Source organism: Glycine soja, chromosome 18, assembly GCF_004193775.1.
Source record: "Glycine soja cultivar W05 chromosome 18, ASM419377v2, whole genome shotgun sequence".
Classification (NCBI taxonomy): domain Eukaryota; kingdom Viridiplantae; phylum Streptophyta; class Magnoliopsida; order Fabales; family Fabaceae; genus Glycine; species Glycine soja.
The window spans coordinates 16,028,856-16,048,450 of NC_041019.1; the positions used below are offsets into that span (position 1 = coordinate 16,028,856).

Here is a 19,595-nt window from a genome sequence, read left to right on the forward strand (position 1 = left end):
TTAACAATATTTTTAATCTTTTAACCTTAGACCAAGCTCATGACATCCAACACATCTCATGATGCAAGACCAAACTCTAAGTAGCAGTTTATAAGGCATTAATCTAGTAAACATTGGACCAATTAGTGTACCCTACAAGATCCAACCACTTGATAATTTCTAATTCCATTTTGTTCCCCTTTACACCCCACTTAGCGCAGTAATCGTTGACATTCAAACTTCAAATGTTATTTTGAACAATCCCGAACCTTGCATAAGTGTCTGACAACGGATCTTATTAATTGAGCAAAATCACATTCGACTATTTAGCAAGGTTTCTTTAGCGTTAACGTGATATTGGAATAATATTCACACACACAAAATAAAGAGGACTTATAAGATAAGCTGGGAATCGTTTATACAGAGAATACAATTTTGGCTTCAGATGTTGTAAAATTAAGGTTATGTTCACGAAAATTAGCTGAAAAGTTATGGAAATTAGAAGGTTAATTGATAGTTGAATGTTGAAAAATTAATTTATTAAATTATAGGTGTTTGATAAAATTAATCATTTAAGTAATTAAAAAAGTATGGAATGATAAAAAATAATAAATTATGATTTATTTAAATAGGGTAATTAGAAAATTGGATAAATATATTGAGGATAAAAATGAAAAAAAATATAAAAAATTAGAAATTAGAGTTTTAAAAAATACTAAGTATTTCAAAAAACTATAGAAGCTATTAAAAAAACTTCGTACAGTCAAACAAGTTCTAACTGAAATGACTTGTAAAGATAGTTTGGAAAGTTAACTGAAAGTTAAGTTGAAAAACTAGTTAAGAGTTAGAAAGTTAGTTGGTAGTTGGAAATTGAAAAACTATCTTATTAAATTTTAAGTGTTTGGTAAAATTAGTTGTTGGAATAGTTGAAAAGTATAAAATGACAAAAAATAATAAAATTATGATTTATTTAAAAATAATAACTAGGAAATTTGATAAATATATCAAGAATAAAAATGAAAAAAATATAAAAATCTAGAAGCTAGTATTTTAAAAAATGTTATTTTCTGTAACGTTTCAAAACATATTAGAAACTATTAAAAAAAATTAGTTTACCAAACAAACTTTTCAACTAATAAAAAAAAAGTTAAAAACTAAAGAAATATATTATCAAATATAATCTAACTTTCTTAAGAAAGAGAGACACATCATAATTATAGTACGAACAAATAAGAAATGAAGCATAAACTTTTAGTCTTCCTTGTACTTTTAGTTTTTAATTACAAAACTGCTACTTGTTTTTAATTTGTTTCTTGTTTTCAAATATATTTGTACAGGAAACACAAGAAAAATTCAGTATTTTCTGCACTAATCTTTAAAAACAATAAACAATTAAAAATAACGTGACAATTTTATAATTAAAAAAGTAAAAATGAAAAATTAAAACAGGAAATAAAAATACAAGTAAATCCCCCCTTAACTTCTAAAAAGAAAAAAAAAAGCATCTATTCAATCACATACTTAATCCTATGTTTAAATCTAAATGGGGTTGACAAAAAAGGTTATATTGATATAACTACAGTTGGACTTGAAAGGTAAACTAATGAGCTACAATAGCATTAACATTTTAATTCAACACTGTTGAAAGTTGTTCATCTTCACATGGCTTTTCTCTGCAATCTCTGCAGCTTCTGCCACTTGAGGTAGATTTGATATGATAATCCAGAGAATACCATAAGAACGCATCCCCATTGCCTTGATTTGTTGATAGGGGATTCCCACTCAATAGTGAAGACATCACAATGCTAACAAATTTGCAAGTGGTAGTGATGGTGGTATTAACCAAAGAGCCAAAACGGTTTATTGTCAAAAAGACGAAATTCTGGCCTATAGCACCACAACAACAATAGAGAAAAATATCCCATGTTGCATCTGGATGCTTCTTGCAAAAGCAAACCGCCTCAAATATCCCATAAATATCCCATAAATTCATGCCCAATATTACATTCCATGCACTTGTATTTGGGTACCTAAGTAAGACAGACCAATAGTTCAAAAAATCAGCAATAGATCATCATTAAATCAAAATTTGAGATGTTCTCAACCAAAAGAATTGTCTTTCATTTTGAAAGCCAAACAATGTTGAGAAATCAATATCCAAAGCCAAAGAAAGAAGCTAAAATTTTGACATGTAAAAGCAACAAAAAGTCAACATAGTTTAACGCCTAAAAGCGACATGATCATCATGGCAGAGTGAATCACTAATTTTGGTTCCGAAATTGTAAGAGTTGGGTTAAGTTCTGATCGAATATTCCAGATTCACACACAAAAACATATACCCAAATGTGATTTAAAATGCAATCTCAACTAAAAAAAACTTTCCACTTATTGATTTCTTAACCAATGTCCTTGGTAGCAACAAACAAAATGCTAGCAACATATTTTTTTACTCACTATCCACAATTTAAATAAATTATTAAAAAACACAAAATTGTATAGGTCTCACTTTTGCACTACATCGTTTTCAATAAATTTTAATTAATAAAAGAGAATATGTTAAAAAATGTATTGGTATCACTAAAAAATATATAAAAATATATATCAAGAAAGTCTGAAAGTGCAAGAGTCTAAATCACCTTGCTTTCAAGAGAATATGTTTGTCTTACATCACCTTGCTTTCAAGAAATCATGAGTTGCATTTGTAAATCCATCAAAAATAAGGTTAAGGAAGCATAGCCAATATCCAAGGGAAAGCATTTGGGTGTGCCAACTTGCTGCTAGTCTTCAAGCTAGTCTACAAATAGGCATAAGCAAAGATGAGCAAATTGAAAGTTGAGTTGCATTCACACCTCACATAAATTCCCATACAGATTGGGAAATTAAGAGGCGATACGAGCTAAAGACTAAAATGATTTGCCCTGTTTTGAAAGAGTTCCTAACCTTTAGAAATGCAAATGTTGATACCCCTCCAACAACAAGGAATGAACAAAGGTGTACTACTCGGACTCGGAAAACATCCATACTCAGTAGCCAGCCGAGTAGTCTACTCGAATTTCAGAAAAATCTGACAAGCCTAATTAAGGTAAGAGGAAATTTTTAGTTTCTACTAGAAAGATGGAGATATCTCGAAATATTGAAAATGATCTATTATCAGAGGAAAGATAAGATAAAATCATATTTTTTTTCTATTTACATTATCTCATGAGGAAAATTGAGATCTTATCATCCAATTTCACTTCTATAAAAAAGGACCATCAAGATTCAGGTAAACAAATTTCATTCTAACTTATATTTTGATACTTGCATACCTCTTCACCTCTAACTTAAGCGTCGTAGTATCTTTAAAGGTACACCCTACCATCATTCGTGGAGGTGCTTACGGAGGAGTAACATTGTAAAGAGGTTATGTGCAAGGAAAAGTGTATCTTTAACTATATACTAGAATATCCATCAACATAACTGAGTAAAGACATTTGGTTAAAAACTATATATAAGTAACAATTATAGAGAAAAGGCTTAAATTATAAGATTTTCTATTATTTTTCCAGCACAATACTTGAATTCTCCATCTCACACACACAATAAAATAGAATAAAATGGTAAACCCATAAACAATAAATGAATTCTCCATCTCAAACTAAAGAATAATGTATGAAACAAATTAATTCAGCACCAGGTAAAAACTAAAAACATATATAAAATAAAAATTCAACTACTTTCCAAATGGATCCTTATTAACAAAACCCAAGCCTCTCTTACGTGGAAGTTTTTTTTATTGGCAAAAAACTTATATCATTAAAAGGGCATAAGAGATACCGTATCAAATTACAAAATAACACCGAGAGCAAGATCTCTCAGCCCCAACAAATGGTTGGCAAATTGACCCAAATGGGTTACTTTTACAAACTTTTTTCCAATATGGGTCTGTTTCCAAACTAATTCCAGGGGGGTTTGTTTTGGACGTAAAGCTACACCCATCCCGCCAGCATGCATGACGAGATGGTTGAGGTGGAGACACGTGGCGAAAACCGCCAGGAGGAATGGCGAGACAACATGCATGGGGTATCGCTGGTTTGACTGGCGATTTGGGCGTGACGTGGATTGGGTGTAGCCATTACCACTGACGAAATAGCCAGTGGTATTGCCACTGCTATTGGCGACACAACCATGCAGTGAATGATGCAGAGGGCATGTCAGGCTAGGGCATTAGGGCAGCAGGGTTTAGGGCACAGGCTAGGGCAGCGGTGGCTTTTGCCACTTTGACTGGCGAGACAAGATGCTGGTCTCGCAGCTCGGGCTGGTGAGTTAGGTGGTGTACAATTCCTTTAAATGGAAACCCTCCTTGCTATGCTTTCATGCCTTTTGAAAATTTTTGAACCTTGAATTTTCTCAGTCTTCAACTTTCTTTCAAATTTCTCAGCCTTCAACTTTCAAATTATTTGAAGTAATTATTTTGAGTTTGGAATACAGTTTGAATCTGAAGTTTGTAATATGTTTTGTGTTAGATTAGTTTGGTGTTGATGCTTTATTCTTGTGGCTTTAAAATTTCCGAGCTTTAAGTGTGTTTAAAGTTTGTCAATCAAATATTTATCTGGCCTCATATTTATTTGACATAATTATTTTTAGTCTGAAATAAAATTTGAATTTGAAGTTTGTAGTATTTTTTGAATTAGATTTATTTATTTTGAAGTTATTATTGTTAATTTTAATTATTTATAATAGTAACTTCTTTGATGCTTTGTAATATAATTAAAATATTTACTTTGAAAGATTCTGTGATGCTTTGTTCTGCCTTTAAATTTTATACTTTCAAAGCGTTTTTGCTTTCTAATTTTGTGGCATCATATTTATTTAAAGTAATTCATTTATTGTTAGAATAAAATTTTAAGTTGAAGTTTCAGTGTAGTAATTTTTTAAATAAATTAATTCATTTTGAAGTTATTATTGTTAAGATTAATTATTTATAATAGCAACTTGGTTGATGGTTTGATGTGCCTTTAAAATTTCTACTTTGAAAGCGTACAAGTTTTTTAAGTTTGTGGCATGATATTTATTTGAAGTAATTAATTTTTTGTTACAATAAAATTTTAAGCTGAAGTTTCAGTGTAGTAATTTTTTAAATAAATTAATTTATTTTGAAGTTATTATTGTTAAGATTAATTATTTATAATAGCAACTCAATTGATGGTTTGATGTGCCTTTAAAATTTCTACTTTGAAAGCGTACAAGTTTTTTAAGTTTGTGGCATGATATTTATTTGAAGTAATTAATTTTTTGTTACAATAAAGTTTTCGTTTGAATTTTTAGTAAAGAGGCTTTTTGTTATTAGATTTTTGTAATTTGAATTTATTATTGTTATGATTAATTGTTTATAATATTGTTTTTGTAGGTTTATGATCAATTTGGTTATAACAATCTTGTATTTCAATGGAAGAGTATATGAAGAGATTGATGGTGTAATCTTTGAAGGCAGTAAAAAAGCGATTCAGATTAAACGTGGAATTAGTTTCAATGCTTTGAAAAAAAATTGGAGATAAGGTAAAGTTACAAAATAATGAAATTATTTATGCTATCACTTGTAGATTTTTAGTTTCAGGAAAGTATGTTGTGTTGCAAATTTGTGATGACGAAGATGTTAAAACTATGATCGAAAGTTTTCACCAACAAGATCAAATGTCAGTTCTGGAATTGTACATAGAAAAGGATGTGGCTGGTGGTTCTATATTTCATTCTGCAAATTCTCTTACATCATGTGGAAATAATTTATCTAATAATGAGGCGGAACCGCCAAGAAATGTAAGCAATTTACATGGTGATGAAGATAATGGTGATGATGATTATCTTGTGTCTAACTCATACGTTGAAGAGTCTTTAGATGAAGATGATAGTGTTGACGGTATATCTAATACAGACGATGAAGCCACCGACATGATTCATCCAGTAAGAATTATTCACCCAGTAGAAGGTATAATTTATTAAATAAAAAAATAGGTAAATACATTTATCATTTTATGACAATTGTATTTAATGGTAAATAAGTACGATTGTGATATTGACCTAAATTTTATTTTTAACTATTAGGTGTAGAACAAATTCAAAATCCATTTTGAAATGATGCTTTGCATTATAACAATATCAACTGGAGTCATCCTGATCAGGAGGACATTTGCGGGTTGGAGATGCCATCGAATTTTAATGTTGGACAACAATTATATGTTTGCATGGATTTTGATAGTAAAGATGCGGTCAAAATGCACTGAAACAATATGTTATGAAGGTGCATCAAAGTTTTAAAGTTGTTGAAAGCAAATCAAACAAGTATATCGTTTGTTGCTCGAATAAAAGCGAAGAGTGTCCTTGCCCTTTTTATATGAGGGCAATTTTATCTAAAAAAACTGATTCATGGAAAGTCACACAATGGGGTGGACCACACATATGTCTGAATATGACTATGACACAAGATCACGAGAAGCTTGATTCAGATTTAATTGCCACTTGTGTAGTAGGTACATTTTTCGCCTTCATATTATGCTACTTTTGCGTTATTTGTTATTTAAATTTGGTTATTTAAATTTGGTTATTTTATTAACAGGCATGATCAGAGAAGATCCATCAATAAAAGTTTCTTTGATTCAAGAAAGGATAAACAGTGAATTTGCCTATAAGGTGTCGTACAAAAAAACTTGGATGACGAAACAAAAAGCCATTGCAATTGAATATGGCAATTGGGAAGAGTCATATGCGAAACTTTCATCGTGGCTAACAAACATGCAAAATCATTCTTCTGGATCCTATTTTCAAATACTACATGATGATTTTATTGTTGGGAATACGGTTAGTCGCGAACACCGTCAGTTTCATAGAGTGTTTTGGACTTTTGATCAATGTAAAAAGGCTTTCAAGTATTGTAAGTCAATCATACAAGTTGACGACACACATTTATACGAAAAATACCGTGGAACCCTCTTAATGGCCACATCGCAAGATGGAAATGGTGGTGCCCTTCCTTTAGCATTTGCTGTGGTCGAAGGTGAAACGTTAACAACGTGATCATGGTTTTTGGCACACTTGCGTGAACACATCACAGATAAAAATGGTTTTGTCTCATATCTGATCGTTACGCGAGTATCAAGTCTGTTGTGGCTAACGAAGCACTTGGTTGGCAACCTCCCCACGGTTATCATGTTTACTGTGTCCGGCACATAGCAAGCAATTTCAATCGCAAATTCAACAATGTTAAACAAAAAGAAATGTTGAAGAAATTGGATAAGATTTAATTTATCATGATCACGTTAATTTAAGTTTCATATATACTTAAAATTGTTCTTGCTAACTAATTTCATGCAGGCTACACTCCTTGCAAGCATATTTTTTTATCAAAATTTAGAAAGATTTCGTCAACTGAGTCCAACCATAGCAACATGGATTGATCGCATTTCAAAGGAAAAATGAACCATGACTTATGATAACGAAGGACGTCGATATGACCACATGACAACCAACCTCTCAGAATGTATAAATAAGGTTTTGAAGGATTGTCGCAACATACCCATAAAAGTGTTGGTCAAATCAACATATAGTAGGTGTTGAAAATACTTTGTTGATCATGGTCGCCAAGCCCAAAGACAATTAAATGAAGGACAAGTATATTGTTCTAAGCTTGTTAAAGAACTTAGAAAAAATCAAGAACAAGCTTGTTCGCACATCGTTCGCGTCTATGATATCCAGTCGACAAGGTTTGAAGTAGAGGAGACCTTCAATCTTATAACACAACGTGGCGGACAAAAGCGGGCAGTTAACTTGAATGACCATTATTGTCAATGCGGAAAATATTCTGCACTTCACTATCCATGTTCACACATTATTGCAGCTTGTGGTTACGTGAACATGAACTACTACCAATATATAGATGTTGTTTATACAAATGAACACATCTTAAAAGCTTACTCCGCACAATGGTGGTCTCTTGGGAATGAAGCGACAATTTCTCCTTCTGATGACGCATGGACACTTATCCCTGACCCAACTACAATTCGTGCAAAAGGTCGGCCAAAATCAACAAGGATAAGGAATGAGATGGATTGGCTCGAACCATCTGAGCACCAACAAAAAATGTAGTAGATGTGGAGCAGAAGGACACAACAAGCGTCGATGTCCAATGCAATCTGACCATGGGAGTTGTTCATTTAATTGATTTATGTATGTTAGACGAGTGACTTGTATTGGTTGAAGTTTTGTTGAATGTATTTAGTTTGTGGTCTTCAATGAAATCGTTAGTTAGTAACATTAGTTATTTTGGTTTGTGTACTTTAGTTTTTTTTAACATTATTTATTATTATAGTTTGATGCGCGACATAAACTGTATCCTTCATAAACTACATACGATAGATTAAGTGTCAAATTCAAATGAGAAACATACAATAACATATTTAAACAGAGACATGGAAATCATTCATTATGATGTCCGTGATGACGTGAGGATGTGTCGCATGGTCAATCCCATCTTCGTGCTTGTCTATCAGGATTTTTTCTGCCCCGATGTCTTCCCGCTTTCTACTTGGTCAACCTCAGCAGAAAATTGGTGACGCAAATCAACACCTAATAAGTCACTCATATCAGGTATTGCTTCGGGTACATTCTATTGCGTACCTAATGGGGCATTAGGTGTTGGAATTGAGCATCATGTTGTTGTGAAGGGGTCATAGTAGGCCACGAAAAAATAGGATGTGTTTCCGCAACACCACCGGACGAGTGTTCGCTTGCAGAAGTATTAGTGTGCTGACCTTTGAAAGGATACTGATACGTCTGTGTCAGATACTGAGAAAATGTTGGTGGTGTGTAATACATTCCATGGCCACGCTCCGCCATTTGTTAGGAATATTCTTCCGCTTCAAAAGCCTCCCTTCATCTGCCTATGCCTTGAGTTTCAACACTTGAGTGGAGAATGTGAAACTATTGTGCTGGAAATTGATGGTCTGTTGCTGGACCATGTGACACAGACTCAATGATTCTTTCTTGCTCTTCCGATAAAATCGTTATTTTCTCTACATAAGGCACGAGATCATCAACTGTCCACGTATTCCTTCCTTGAGGAGACACTACGTACTGCAACTTCAGCCTGCAATTATTAGGGTGAGCAAATTAATGGCCATGATTAAAAAAATAATTTGAAGTTAAATATTCAAAAAACAAAAACATACCAATGTAGTTGTGTTTGCATTTTTTGGGTCAACAAACATCTTTGTTTTTCGCCTATAGCAGACCATGTAATTGGAGTTAAAGCTCAATAGGCCCTCTTGTCGAGGATAATCGTCGACCCTAAAATCAACTCGATTGTTCCATTGACTGATCATTGGGGCGAACAGTTGCCCCCAATTTTCATCTTGTTTGCCTTTTAGCATTATGCCATGTAAATTCAAGGGTGGGTTGCGAAGGACACCCTAGAATTGGTTGTTGCATTCCAAATTGTCTCAAAACTCTATCGGGTTGGTGCCAGTAACTTGGAAACACATGAGTGGCACCACTGTGCACCACGCTACACTTCCAACCAAACAAATTGGAGGCAGCGCTGACATAACATTTGCTGTGTAAGACTCCCATAGAAACGGCATATAACAACACAGTTGTTAATTTTCACTGCAATATGACATATTATTTATTATTTAATAAATACATTACGATGTTCTTTTCTCATGTCGTTTCATAATATCCAATTTGCGACGAAAAACTATCAAATCATTATTGTCAATATGTTGATTTCCACGTCGCAGCCACCTACAAAAAATTATGAAATCATCATTGCCGATACGTTACATTAACCATTATTTTCAAATGAAATCTAATTTTTTGAACAACTAACGTGTGTCTGAGTGGTTTATTTTCTATTATGGGAGGAGTCATCTTTGGAGCCAAAGTTGTGCATCATTCCCATGCCCACATTTAGATTAAGATGCACATACCTCCGATTGATTTAGTTTTGTAATTGGTGGTACTACACATCTCTCTATATAAATAAGCAAGCACGACAGGTCCCCATGCATACGTGCTGCACTCTCTAAAGTCACGTAAAAATTGCAGGTACCTTAGGGAAACTTTGTTACTGCTTTTGTCAACAAATAGGACACCTCCTATGAATCTAAGGATCCATGCACGGGTAAACCTTTTTAGATGTTGCACATTACCGTAATGGTTATTTAATTGTGAAAAATGGTGAGCCAACTAACTTAATTTAACCACACTACCTTGAAGTTCACCTTCTTGTGGTCTGACTCCTAACAATTTTTCACATAAATCAGCCCAATCAAGATTTGTTGGACCAATTAATGATGATCCATCAACATGGAGACCTAATAAAACAGAGACATCTTGAAGAGTAATCATACACTCTCCGCATCTCATGTGAAACGTATGTGTTTCGGACCTCCATCTTTCAATCAAGACACTAATTAGTGTCACATTTATTTTTAAGTATCCCATCTTCATAATCCAGTAAAAACCAGATTGTCGAAGTAGAGAAATAATTTCCTCTGATATTTCTTCTTGACCTTGATACATGGGGACAACTCGTCTGATGTGTAATTTTCTGTCTTCTTCCCCATTCCAAATATGTTATGAAACATGCTTAGCTTGCATCCATAAAACGTCACCATCAATTGGACCAGACTTGTATATTTGATGAACATGACGAGGAAAATGTCATTGATACTGCAAAATAAAATATAATATAATAAATTGACAAAAAAATTATACATTATTTGTACATAAAATTAAGTACATTTACAAAAATTAAATTATATATATATACCATATAATTAAAATTTGAATAAATAACAAAGTATAAGACTCTTTGAATAACAAAATATATTATACAAATAACGTACCATATATACAAAATTAATACAAACTAACGTACCATATAACTAACGTAGCATACAAAATTTAAATAACATAGCAAAATTTTAATATATTTGAATAATAACTTACAATACGTAAAACTAAAAAAAATTTAGCATACAAAATTAATAACTTAAAAGACCTAAAACTAAAACTAACGTAGCATAAAAAACTCAAACTATAACTAAACTAATAACTTACAATAACTACAACTAAAACTAACGTAACTTATAAAACTAATAACTAAAATTAACAACTAAAACTGCCATAACATATAAAACTAATAACTAAAACTAATAACTTAATTAACTCATAACATATAAAACTAAAATTAAGCATACCATATAAAACTAAGACTTAAAACTAACATAGCATACAGAACTAATAAATAAAACTAATAACTTAATACATAAGACTATTTCATTACATATAAACTTTATAATACCTAAAATAATTAATTTAACTATCAGAACAGAAACAATTAAATAAATAAATTGCAAAAAATATTAACTAACTTGCCCAGTTTGAGAGAACTAAAGAAAAGAAGATGAAGAATACAAGGAAACCTTCTCACCACCAGGAAAAGCGTAACAGTCACGAGGAAGAGATGAATGCGTGCATCTTTCATTTAGGACAAGCTTTTTTTATAATTCACCAACCTTATGTTGCTAGGAGTAATGGCGATACCAGCTTAACTCGCCAGTCCTGTTGGCGATACCACTCAAAAAGCTGTGCCCTAGCCTACCCTAACCTGCTCCTCTGTGCGCTAGACTGCAGCCTGCACCTGCACCCTGCACCACCTTGGTCTCGCCATTGCCACTGGCAAGACCCAGTCCATGTCAGCCCTTAAATCGCTGGTTTGACTGGAGATTTCCTCATGCAAGTGTCTCGTCAACACTCCTGGCGATTTTCTCCACGTGTCTGCACAAGGCTTAAATCGCCATGTATGTTGGCGGGATAGGGTTGGGTTTACGTAAAAAAGAGACCCCGTTTGTAAATATTTCTAAAACAAACCCATATTGAAAAAAAGTTTGTAAAAGTAACCCATTTGGGTCAATTTGCCACAAATGGTTACTCAGTATTGAGTGCTAAAACACAACTTAATAAGTAGTAACCAAACCGTACATTAAATGAATGAACTAATCCCACCAAAGGTATAAAAAAAAACAACAGCAATATCATTGTGCTCTCATCACCCAATATAACTAAGATCACAACAACATAAAACCCTGCACCTAGATACCATAATTAATGCAAGGACCAGTATTCGCCAACCAAAGTGAGAACGAGTATTGGAAGCCACTCTTCAATCCCGAGAGCCACAACCATGCAACAAACAAGAATTTCTGCCATAGACCCTCCTTGTCAAAAGGTTGATTATGAATAATGCAGTTGTTCCTCATATTCCAAATTGACCAAACAAAAGCACTCCATACAACATTTTCACCACATTAGTATCACAAAGAAGACAGGATGGATTTTGAGTGTGAAATGTTCCTGAATTGAACCTGCTAGGACGTTGCAATACTTGAACCACTGGAAGCATTTCTGCCATAGTGGCTCGATCTCCCGCAAAATAAGAACAAGTGTGCAGCATTTTCTTCATGCAGCCTACAGAAAGCACGACACAATTCAGTTGGGTCAAGAAGAACGTTTCTTCTTTTTAAGTTATCCCGCGTCGGAAGCCGGTTAAGGAGAAGTCTCCAGATCATACATTGAGCTTTCGGAGGAATCTATAAGTCTCACACCTTGGCCAGAAGATTATTCGAAAAGCCCCCCAATCCTCAAGTCATGCAATGCCCCATAAGTTGATTTCACCGAGAAGCAACCATATCTATCTGGTTTTCACTTCCATAAATCTCTCCCTTCTTGCTCTGATTTACATGTATCCAACAAAGCTTCCAATGTAGCAAGCTATTGGATTTCCCATTCGAACCAACATCTTCTCCACCTAAGCCCCCACTTCCAACACCCCCCTCCCACACACCCACATCCTTTAGCAAAACACCTTTTTGTTCTGAATTTAAATATAATCTAGGGAATTTAACGATAAGAATATCCCCTCCCAACCAACAATCCTCCCAAAACATTATCAAGCTACATCACCAATATATTATTCCCTTGTTTTATCAAACTAATTTTCACCATTTTGATCACAATAACACTTTCTCAAATCTCTCCACCAAAAGGAATCACACTTGTCTTCCTCCTCACAAAGTTCCCTCCAACCACTATATTTAGATTCCACAATTTGTTTCCATAAAGAATCATCACTATTGAAAAGTGCCCATTCCACTTTGCAAGAAGAGACACATTAAATAAACCAAGTAATTTTCTTATTCTCAATAGACATCGGTAGCTTAAAAAAAGACAAGTAAAAAAGAGGGAATGATGAAAGTACCGACTTAATGAGACACACTCTCCCAACGAAGGACAAGATCTTATGTTTCCAAGCAACTTTGGTTCAAATTTCTTCACAATATTCCTCCACATTTGTTCTTTTATGAGATTAGCACCCACCCGTAAACCTAAATAGGTGAAGGGGAAAGACATCAATCTACAATTTAACAACTCCGCAAAGTCTTCAAGAGTTCCCCTATCAACACCAATAGCTCCAAATGAGCTTTTGTAGAAGTTAACTTTGAGCCTTGAGACAAGTTTGAAGCATCTCAATATACTTTTAATCACAAAATATTTTATTTCATTGCCTTTCCAAAGAAAAGGGTGTCATCCACATATTAGAGAAGGTTCACATTAACATTGTTCCAACCCACCAAGAACCCCTCAAACATATTCTTCTCAATCGTCACCCTCATCATACCGCTCAGCCCCTCTGCCATAATAGTAAATAGAAAAGGTGCAAGAAGATCCCTTTTGTGGTGCAAGCTCCTCCGTTGGGTTTCCATTTACAAGCACAAATATATGTGTAGATATGAGACATTGTCTAATCCATCTCTCCCCAAAGTCAAGTCTACCGAGCATGTAAAACAAGAAATTCCAAAAACAAGAATCATAAGCTTTCTCGTAATCCACTTAAAAAACAGTGCACTTTTTTTTCTTTCTCTTAGCTTCTTCCACCACCTCATTTGTTACCTCCACACTATGAATGTTCCTACCTTCCAAGAAGGCGCTTTGCTTTTGATCAATTAATCTTGGCAACACTTTTTTCAACCTTCTCCCAAGAATCTTTGTCAAGATTTTATACATACATCCAACTAGTGATATAGGATGATACTCTCCAAGATTTTGTGGCTCTTTCACCTTTGGGATCAAAGAAATAAAAGAAGAATTACATCCCTTAGGAAAACACCTATTGGAATGAAATTCATATAAAAATCTCTTTATGTCCCCTTCATTATCTCCCAAAAGGCCTTGATAAATTTAAAATTGAAACCATCTAGTTGTTGGTTTTTTGAACTTCCACAATTTCAAATTACCACTTTGATCTCTTATGTGAGATGTATAATGCACTAACCTGGAATCATTTTTTATGATTTTGTCGGGACCTGCAAGTAGCCAAAACAATAGCATCCTAAAAAACATCACACGTGTTGAAATTTAAAAAAATCACATAAATACCAAGGCAGATTCCACAGAAATTCTCAAACATTATAAATATTAAGGAACGCTAAATACACTTTCTTAAATGTTTATAATTATTTTTAATAACTTAAAAAGTAAGTATTATATCACTTTTTCTATTACCCATTAAAAAATAATTTATTTTCTTATAAAAATTCCAAAGCATTTGACATGAAGTAAACAGGTAATCATCATTCTCTAATAAGACCCCTAATTCTATAAATAATCTATAATTATATATAAAAAATATAATATTTTGGTGTACACATATTTATATCCATCTTATTCTTATAATTACATCCATGCACTAATTTTTATTATCTGTCTTTTTATTAAAAAAAAATAGAAAAACAGTTAGACCTATATCTGTTTTTCCTTCATAATAATAAGAAGAAAAAGAAGAAGAAGAAGGTTAAATTACTCATTTGGTCCCTATAATTTCACGATTCTTACCTTTTTAGTCCCTATAGTTTACATTTTAATTATCTTTTAGTCTCTATAGTTTAAAAGTGTTATTTTTAGTTCATATAGTTTGTATTTTAACTCTCTTTTAGTATGTATAGTTTGAATCTGATATTTTTAGTCTCAATAATTTGTATTTTAATTACCTTTTAGTCATTACTATAAAATAAAAATATAAAAATAATTAGCTACAAATTGGTTATAAATTATCAATTATTTTTTTATTACAAATTATCTTACGATAAATTAGTTACAAATTACTTGCTAATATTTTTGTAGTTAATTGTAATTGATAATATTATTTATATTTTAATGGTAAAGACTAAAATGAAATTAAAATATAAAGTATAGAGACTAAAAATGCCACTTTCAAACTATAAGGACTAAAAGAGAATTAAAATACAAATTATAAGGACTAAAAAAACCACTTTCAAAACTATAGGGACTAAAAGAGAATTAAGATGTAAATTATAGAGACTAAAAAAATTACTTTCAAATTATAGGGACCAAAAAAGTAAGAATCATGAAACTATAGGAACCAAATGATAATAATAATAATAATAATAATAATAATAATAATAATAATAATAATAATAATAATAATAAAATTATAATTATTATTCTCAAAGCTTATTCCAGAATTTTGACCTCCATTCATAAGGGGACGGGACACAATTAGGTAAATAAAAAATATACCTCGTCTCATATATATGTGGTTTAAGATAATACACACATCTTAAAAAAATCGATTATATTAATTATCAAAATTTCAAGATAAAATAAACTTATTTGGCTCAAATATTCTTATTCTATAAATGTATTGCAGTACTCTTTCTTTTTACCTGTCGTTTAAGTTTTTATTACCGAAATAAAAAAAATGTAATAAACTTTATTGCTCCTAAGAAAATAGTTGACAAAATAGTTATCAAATTTTTTATTTATACTTTACAATAAATTCATATACCATTGCTTTTTATTTTCACTTTCAATATAAATATGTAAATTAATTAAATGTTATATATGAGCAGGGTAACTGATATACTTGAGTGCTTCAATTCTCATAGCTGGACCTATTGTGTTACTAACACCAGCGCTCCAGTATGACCACCAAGGAACACCTTCACCATCATCACTCTCACTCCACCATCTGTCCATAATTCACATTTATATTAGAGAAAATAGGCTATGGTTTTGCTTGTAAAGTAATTTTTACCATGTAATCTAATCATAAATTACTATATGGTTAAGTATGTTAATTTTATTAATTAATTTTTGTCAAAGGTCATGAGTGCATATAAGATAAGTATTTTCTTTTTAACATAATTTATTTCATATTCATGATTAATATTTCAACCTTGGACTACTTAATTAACGGATACAAGTTGATAATTAGTTGTGTCAACCAATATTGATAATTGTACACATATTACTCAAGAGCTTTTACTAAAATGTGTTTGGTGACTCAACTTTAAATGAGAAGGAGAAGTAGCTAAAAGTAAGTTGGGGTGAACACACTCTAAGTACATGTATTTATAATTAAGTGATCCAGCTAAAGAAGGTATGAGTACCTCTTAAATATGTAGACATGGTAGAATTTGCCTTTAAACTTTTGTATTGCTTTGATTCAATTTTAAAGTGTATATTTATATAATAAATATAAATAAATTAATATTTTAGTTTGTGTAATGCATAATTAAAATATTCATTTTTATATAATTGAATTTATAATAAATAAATATTTTGAATAGATACAATACATTTTGGATTTAAGATAAACAATTTATATTTTCTACAATAAAGATAAAGATAAAAATGATAAATTGAAAGAAATAAAGATAAAAATGATAGATTGAAAGAAATAAACAATTAAGAAAATCAAATATACAAGAAAAGGAATAGTCGATTGAGATGATCCATAATTGTCATATATTTTTATATTTTATAGTTATGACGGGGTAATTATGTGGTATCTTTTTATGTTTTTGAACTTTGTGTCTTTTCTAGTTAAGTTTTTGAATAAAAATTTAGTTTGTTTAGAATTTTTTACTTTTTATGCTTGATCTTGAGTTGTTTGTTTGTGTTTTGTAAGAAATTTGATGAAAGATCATTTGGAGAAGAGTTGAAAAACTTTGACACCATTTTGGAAGAAAAAAGAGAGAGAAATTTGAGATTTTACCGCCAAGGCTTAAGCCTACCACATTGGTGCTACTTAAGCCCAATTCTAGAAGAAAAACAAGGATGCTAGTGCCTAGGCTTAAGCGTATTTTAGGGTGGCTTAAGTGGGAAAAAAGGAGACTATTATCTTGGCTTAAGCTACTACTTTAGTGTAACTTAAGTTTAACTTTGAGTTGAAAATTGTGAGCTATTGTCTAGGCTTAAGTCTGCCACTTTGGGGCAATTTAAGCTTGACCCTAGAACACATGTTTATTTGCTCGAACTTAAGCCTGTAATTTTGGTGAGACTTAATCATACTTGCTTAAATTTAAAAGTCCATTTAAAAGAAAAGTCCAATGGATATAAAAGACTCTTAAATTAGAGTTGAGAATTTCTTGGTGCGTTTTAAAAGAACCAAATAATAAAGGAAATACTTGAGGTGATATCTAAAAATTCTTCTTCATCTTTTTCTTCAAAAGAATTGATTGATAATGTAAATTTTTAAGAATCAAGTTACCATTTTGTTAATTTTAGGAACTATTTTAACTTATATCATTGCAATTCAAAGACTAAATTACTAATTCACTCAAGAAAAAATCATTAGGTACATCTCCGTGCACTAAAATCCTTGTACTTATTTAAGATCCAAAATTTTAAATCTTAAAGAAGCTAGATAAAAATTTCTAATATTTGAAACCGCTCTATATATTTAGACTTAATACCAAGAATCTTCTAAAAGCCTAAATCACTAGAAATTTTCTCAAGCCCAAAGTTTTAAACATCAAGCAAAAAAAGATAAAGACAAGTTTTTTTTTAACAAAAATCTAAAATTCTTGAAAAAAAATTCAGAAGTTAGAAACCGGAATCTTTTTCTTAGTTTATAAAAAAATATAATTTCAAAAATAATTGTGAACGATAATACTAATAATTGTTAAAAATATTAATATTATATCTTTTGTAATTGAAGATTAAAAAACTTTGACTCATCAAGTGAGAGTATAATCCCTCTCGTTAGTCCCAACTTTTATCTTAGTATGAACTATGAAGTATCTCTGTGTTGTCTAGGTGTTCTCGCTTTGACTCTTTCTCTCTCTTTCACTCCCCTAATCTCTTTTTACTCTCAAATAATTTTTTTAAATTAATGAAAAATAAAAATTTCAAAATAACTTTTAAGCCAGAAAAAAAAGGTAAAGTAATTAAACGTACTCTAAGATTATTACCTGAAGCTAAAAGAAAAGCAATGCATATAAATCCCAAAAAAGAGCTTAGACTGATAGTTCTGGTAGCCATTATATTATTGTTCTACAAAGATAAACTTGTATTCTCGTATATTTTTTGGACTTATATGTTAAAAAAAAGAAAGAAAAAAGAAAACTGCATTACATTTATTTGAAATGAATCACCAGACTGTAAACGTTAATTGCATTCCCTTAATTTTATTTAATTTTGAAGAGTTTTTGGTCATTTAATATACATACATATAAAACATAACTGCTTTCCTTGCACTTTCATTTTAAACTGTAGAGCATCCAGTTCCTTTAATATACGTACATATAACTATAGACAACTAAATTTTTATTTTTCACTATTCATGTATATGACTTATATTTAAAATTTTCACATTCTTAAAAGGAAAATCATTCTTATTGGGTATGAGTATTACTCTATTTTGTAAAACGGGAACGGGCATATAATTATCTGTCCCATACTCGTCTCCATTCCATCACCTTTTTTACATTTTTTTTAAAAACACACACATATTAAATATATATATATATATATATATATATATATATACTTTTTTTAACAATAAAAATTAATTAGTTGATAGTTAAATAATTTTAATTCTAATAATAATTTTATTGTTTAATATTTATATAATTCTTTAAAAAAATATTATTAATATTTATGCAATTGTATTTTTTTATATAAATACATAATAAATATTTTGAAATTAAGCTTATTAAATATATATTTACTGGAAATAAATTTAAATTATTTTCTTAATGATATAGTATATAAAATATATTTTTTAAAATTTTTTATTTATTGCATAAATACTATGCAGCTAGGCATGACAAAAAATTTAAATTCGCTAGAATTCATCTGAATTCGCCTTGATTTTGATGAAAAATATTCATTTTGACTAGTGAGTATGAATATTATTTACTATAAAATATTTTTTGACTTTAGCTTTAATAATTTAATGTATAATGATTCTATTAGTTAATTTTTATATAATAGTGTTGATTTTTTAAAATAAATACATTATAATATAAAAATTAACTTTTGAAATAAGATTTATTAAGATAAAACATGTTAAGTCTAGATTGTCCAATATGTCATAACTGGATGATCCATTCATATCCAATATTTTTATGATAATAATGATATAAATTATTGATGGTCTAATAGTTTATTCTTAACTGAAACATGACTTACTATATATGAGATCACATGGTAAAACAATCATATCTTATTGCATTTATTAGTAATTTTCCAATGATTATAGGAACTTGTTTTTA

General features: G+C 31.0%; 1 pseudogene; it reads right to left on the reverse strand.

The window, feature by feature from the left end:
* Positions 1-1,637: 1,637 nt before the first annotated feature.
* LOC114397006 lies at positions 1,638-16,071 on the reverse strand (annotated as a pseudogene).
* Positions 16,072-19,595: the final 3,524 nt, after the last annotated feature.